The sequence below is a fragment of the Physcomitrium patens genome, chromosome 3, assembly GCF_059467195.1.
Source record: "Physcomitrium patens ecotype Gransden chromosome 3, ASM5946719v1, whole genome shotgun sequence".
Lineage (NCBI taxonomy): Eukaryota > Viridiplantae > Streptophyta > Bryopsida > Funariales > Funariaceae > Physcomitrium > Physcomitrium patens.
Genome location: NC_143412.1, coordinates 15,629,614 through 15,636,015, shown reverse-complemented (window position 1 = coordinate 15,636,015; position 6,402 = coordinate 15,629,614). Strand labels below are relative to the sequence as shown.

The 6,402-nt window shown below is 36.4% G+C and overlaps 1 long non-coding RNA gene across 1 annotated transcript; it reads right to left on the bottom strand.

Moving 5' to 3' along the window:
- Nucleotides 1-355: 355 nt before the first annotated feature.
- Nucleotides 356-1,805, bottom strand: LOC149989525 (uncharacterized). Its single transcript, XR_016502164.1, has 2 exons — nucleotides 1,629-1,805; nucleotides 356-1,187 (listed from the first exon to the last, which is right to left on the bottom strand). It is a non-coding gene; the product is annotated as an uncharacterized LOC149989525 (long non-coding RNA).
- Between the last annotated feature and the right edge of the window lie 4,597 nt (nucleotides 1,806-6,402).

Below are 6,402 nucleotides of genomic sequence, written 5' to 3'. Positions count from 1 at the left end.
TTTTTCCAAAAAAAAAAAAAAAAAAATGTCCATGAATGACTTTGTTACTTCACACAAATATTTTCTTTTGAGAAGAATATATATTCCCTGTTTACTTGATGTATTGTGACTATTTTCTGCACAGCATTTATTGATTATTTATTTATTTAGTTATTGTGTTTTGTATACATGCTGTTGTTTTTATGATACGTAAACGGAATACCGATAAGCGACTTGGTTAACTTGCGACTTTCATAGAGAGGTATGAAGTAGGAAGAGGGGCGTTAGTCTTAGTTATCTTACTTGCAAGGAAGTCTACCAAGACTCAGAATCTACACTGCTAGAATTTGAAATAGCGTGGCGCGTATTGTCAAAGTAGGATAAATTGCATGACATTGACATTTTTGAAGATTACTTGGATGTGATTTATGTGGTAGTCTCTGGTACATCTAAAATTCAAAGGTTTGGGACTATCTTGCACAAACAAATCACATATGGTGTCCGCAGGCTCTGCTCAAGAAGTTTCTCATGGGCGATATTTGCTGATTAGAAATAAGTCATTCCCTACCGAGAAGGATGTCAAAGTAAGATACCCAAACTTTTAAACCCAAAGACACCTGGCTAAGGTAGTAAGGATAGGCAAGGATTAGTAGGGATTGAATTCCTCAAAACAATTCGCTGCGAGATCAGTTAAATTTAGGTCTAAAAGCAACATTCACTGCCAGATCTAGAGAAAAATTCCAGAGACCAGGCCATGATATGTGATGGAGTCTGTGTCATGCGAGCATGGCTCATATTGGCGTCGAAAAACTCACATGGGCTGCTTATACCATCTGATCATGAATACAGCAAGCGGCGATGTCTTCACTTTGCAAATAAAAAAATGAACAAGGCTCTAGTGAGGTTTACGGCGCTCGGGTAATCCATTTTTCAAGCTCTAGATTTTCCCCAAGATATTGAGATTCGGAAGCCAAGCGTTGAGTTCAACTGAACCCTTCCATCACTGAGCTTGAGAGAATGAAAAAAGGCGTAACCAGAATCCGTCTGTTGTAGTCACACCTTTCAAGGTCATAGGTGACATAGAAAGGTCAAACCTAAGCTCTCTCAGTTCTCTCCAATTTCAGAGAGATGGATCGTTCTCCATTACCCTTCAGAGACAGACAGTGTCAAGCTCTCCGTCCCTATTCACCGCAGTAGTTCACAACGACCTGAACCGGACATGCACTCAACACACTTAATACATATTGACGCGACGATTCCACCACCCCAGCGTGGTGTTAGCGGCAAACATTCAGATTCTCCATAGGCTAACATACATGATCTGCAATAAGGTCCGTGGAAGAGGCCTCAGGCAGAAATCTGTGAGGCATAAACAGGTTATATAACATTCAACAAAACTAGTATTAACGGCAGTCAATCTCACAAGATGTGCAAAAGATCCACCAACATACAGCACAGTTACAGCACTTAGACTCCGTGAGGAAATCAAGCACTTAGACAAGATATAGTCATGAAAGGAAAGAACTAGAACAATGTAATCTCGTCGAAAAGGTATAGGCACGCCACAATCGGCGAAAAGCCAACAGCTAGGCTGGGAGAGAGATGCAATCAATGCTCTATGAAGGCAAACTTGAGAGAAGCAAACCTACACAGTACTTCCCCCTTAGGTCCTTCACTCCACAGATCAGCTGCACAACACACAGACGATCATCAACACTCACACAACCAGTAAACCATACTACCAAATCGAGCACGGTTCAAGCAAACTAACGAACAAACTAAACAACGAAGCAGATGCAACTGGAGAGCGAAGCATGAAGAAAGGACTCTTCACACCAAGTCGTACTTGGTCAGAGCCACCAATTTGTAGCAATCGGGGAAGCTAGGTCGATGGAAGAAGAAGCGTCTAGACTTTTCGAAGCCAGTCTGCTCTCACTCTCGCTCAAATAATAATAGATCCTTCCAGAAGCTAGCTTGCGAGAAAGCTCCCTTCCAATTTCAATTCCACTTGGCATCGCACGGGCTGTCCCTTCGCAACATTCGGCGCATCCCTCAGGGGGAGCGAGCATCCATATATTCATACATCCATATATTCATACATCCATATATTCATACATCCATGTATTCATACATCCATGTATTCATACATCCATATATTCATACCTCCATGTATTCGTACATCCATGTATTCATATATCCATGTATGTGTACAGTCATCTATGTGGACATCATTCATTTGTATATGTATTCATTCCTATATTCATCCACCCGTCTTGCTTGCTTGCATTGCACACGCCGCTGCCCTGTTGCTGGCATTGGGCTGCCCGGTTTTGCGCTGTCTCCACTGAAGAATAAAAGATAAAGAAAAATATGAAATCATGCGGATAAAGTAAAAGCTACCTGCTGATTGAGAGGCTGTTGTTGATTGGCATCTATATATTAAGATCGCTGAAGGAGACAAGTGGTGGCTCTCATTCACTGCATACACCCCTCTTGATTTTCATCAAAAAACTTAATGTTGTTTGGAGTCCACATGGCATTTTACGATTGATCACAGAGAATTCACAAGGCATTTTAAACTTCCTAGTATGTATAATTTTATCCAACAAATTGATATAATGGCACATTGCCTCATATGTCTTATTGTTTCAATTGCATTTGATGGTTTTTGTCTTATTGTTTTGATTGCATTTGATGGTTTAATTTTTGGTAGACCTTCACAATTCCATCAATTATGCCCTATTTTTCTTTCCACTCACTTGCATAAGTGTAATTTTTAGTTTACTATTTTGTAATAAGCTCACTCCATTTGATTACATTTGATGTTTTTGATTGCATGAATAGATAAAAATATTTGAAGATTGATTAATAAAAAATTATATTTAATCGATCATATTAATTGTCATATGCAATGCTGCAATGTTTATGTATAATTATTGTCCTGATAATTTGTAGTGATGTAGTAATGTCTTAATGGTTAATGGAATAATGAACTTACAATCAAATTTCTAAACTTTGATATGTAGAGTAATGAATTTATAGTCAACCTTTCAAACTTTAATATATAGAGTAATAAACTTAAAGTCAACCTCTTGAATTATGATACACCTCTCAATTCATATTTTTTTGTCGTTTCATATTTTTAATTGAATATTTTGATACAATTGTCACCAATTTCTACTCAAATCTTAGAAAAGAGCTTAGAAAGAAGGTATGGATGCTTTAATTGATTATCCACAAGTGAACCTTTGTTTTGATCATTCATGTAAGTAACCATGCACTTTCAGTTTCAAGATTTTGATACAAAATTCAATTTGAATTTGATACAAATTTTTATTTTGACAAATGCAATTTCTACAATTTCACATCTCTTGGTGAGAAGATGTGTGCTTTTGTATTTATTATTCTTATTTTTATTCTTATTACTACTACTTCTTCTATTACTTAGATTGATATGGATTTTTTATGTATTACTAAGATGTATTACTAAGATGGGCTATCCACAATATTCACAATGGGATAGAGATTTCGTTGTTGTAATACATGAAGTCTTGCTTGAGAATGCTCTAGGTACTTGGCTGTGGAAGGTAGAATGGAAATTGCAACAACAAAATCCTAATTCTAATAGAACACTAACAATGTTAAAGAAGCTTAAATCAAATTCAGAGAAACCTCAAAAGAATTCCAAAGAAACAATAAGAAATCTTAAAAAAATATTAGAATGATTACAAACATATCTCAAATACATCTAAATTCAATCTTACTTTAATCCTAGTTGAAATCTTACTTCATTCAAACTTTAGGCCAAAAACTAATTAAATCTTAAATCCTAAACAAACTCAAATAAAATCCTAAATCCTAAATTAAATCTTGATCAAACTCTAACCAAATCTTAAACCTTAACCAAATCCTAAATCCTAAACCAAATCCTAATCTTAAATCAAATCCTAACCAAATCCTAAATCCTAAACTAAATCCTAATCCTAAATCAAACCCTAACCAAATCCTAAATCCTAAACCAAATCCTAATTCTAAATCAAATCCTAACCAAATCCTAAATCCTAAACCAAATACTAACCCTAAATCAAACCGTAACCAAACCATAATCATAAATCAAATCCTAATCAAATCCTAGTAATTTCTACAACAAAATTAAACCTCAATAACTAATGAATGAACCGTTGATCTTAACTCAAATTTTGCAAACTTCTTAAAAACTAAGTTGAAAACAAGCTTAAAAGTTTTGAAAAGGATCGAAATTACCAAATAGACGATAACTTCAAAAAAGTTCTCGGGTATTAGCTAGCTTCCTTCTCCAACCTTGATACCAATCTCCCAAAGCCAATATCTCTTCTTTTCATCGTTCGATTGATCTCAAACTTCTCATACACATAGAAAAACAAGTCTAATATCCTCTTACATAAATTTCACTCCAATCCAACTAGTAGATTGCAAGACATTTTAAAAACCCTCATTAGACCTAAAACTCTACTTTCTGAGACCTTGACTCATTTAAACCTCAACAATCCTCAATTCAACCGTTAGATCGAGCACAAATTTCCAACACATATTGAAAAAAACTATAACCAATAATACACAAAGTTTCACCCATAGATCTACTACAAAACTCTTGCAATTACCCAAAACATAAATCTTATTTTATTTCATAAAATCCAAGTCATCCAAAACAAACTTTAACTTTGCAAAGCTCTTACAAAGTCAATATAGATCCAAATCACCCAAAACTAATGCTCATTGAAACCTTATTAATTTTTTTCTCTAACCCCACTCTTTGATCTGCAAAAGAGTCCCCAAGTTACTGTAGGTACTCGGTTTTGTGCCTCAAGGTTTGATTTCGACCCAGGTTGATAACTAGCCCTCCTTGGCTATCAATATTTAGTTTTTCTAGGTAATTTTTGCTAGAATTTACTCTTAACTTCTTCTTAAAGATGTCTATATTATTTATTTTTCCAATCTACCTTATTTTTCTTTATTTTTGGCCCTACAAATTAAGTAGAAGCTATTTTTTCTAAAAGGGCAGCATTACTACTAAATGTTTTACTACCTTCCTATCTTTTATCTATATTTTTCTACTTTTTCTTTTAACTTGGATCTTCTATAATAAGATCCATATTATTATCTTTCACCATATGGTCGTGTTACTATCACGGACACAAACTACAGACTTGAAATCTAACAAGAAGTTCAAGAAGAAGTGGCAGAACTAGATTAAACAAATGAGTACAAGAACAACACTAGAAAGGTGAGCTAGAACTCCAAGAGATGTGTTATCGAGACTGAAGAACTCTTCAGCCTCGATCCCTATATATACTCCTACTTAGGAAGCTTCTCGAGCTACTTCTATTAACTAGGAAGCTTCTAGAAGGTTCCAAAGGCTTCTTTTCTAGAAGGTTCTAGAAACTTCTCAAGCTACTTCTATTAACTAGGAAGCTTCTAGAAAGTTCCAGGGGATTCCTTTCTAGAAGCTTCTAGAAACTTCTCTTCTAGAAGGTTCTAGAGACTTCCCTTCTAGAAGCTTCTAGAAACTTCTCTCTAAAAGGTTCCAGAGGCTTGTTTTCTAGAAGGTTCTAGAAACTTCTCTCTAGAAAGTTCTAAGGAATATGTCCCTAATATCACCCCCTCCTTTAGCTTCGAGGTCTTTGAGAAGCAATGTTGTTGATCAGTACCAACGTAAAAAAATGAAGATCTGTCACATAACTTCTGCTATGAACTCCAACTGTTGTTCACAAGGCAAGTGGTTCATCGACCCTTGAAGCCAATGGTAGTGGCCCAGGCCTTCGACTTCTGACCAAGCATGAACTTCCGTGTCCTCATTGTGAAATTGTCCTGCAAACAAGCCTTCTGGTTGACCATCGTAAGCAGGCTCGATCTCAAATATGATCACCAGTGATCGATTATTCGGTATCCTCCGTCGTCGTCGTAGTACATATAGTTCTTCATCTCGGGGTCGCCTTCGTGAGCTACTCGGTTGCGATACTCTGACTGGCATAGTATCTATCTCTTGGCTATCCATATCAAAAGACCAAACTACGATCTATCTTGGAGAAAATAACTACATCAACTATGAATTTTGCTGGTGCTCTCCCCTTTTCTTATATTGTTGGGAGAACAAGCTTCAGAAAGAAGCTATCATCGAATTGATTTAGGTTTATCGGGATGTCGTTGATGAAACTCCTGTACCTTTTGTGGCGCATTCGCAAGATTTTCAGCTGGCTCCCACGTTCGCTCATTAATGTCATAGCCGCACCAATGAACAAGATATTCTAACTTTTCCCACCTTCGCCGTGAATCCAATGCCTTTTCAACCTCGTATTCTTCGTGGTTCTCGATTTCAATACTAGGTGGCGGACATTGCACTCTTCCAGGAAAAGATGACTCTCGATAAGGTTCCAACAGAGAAAC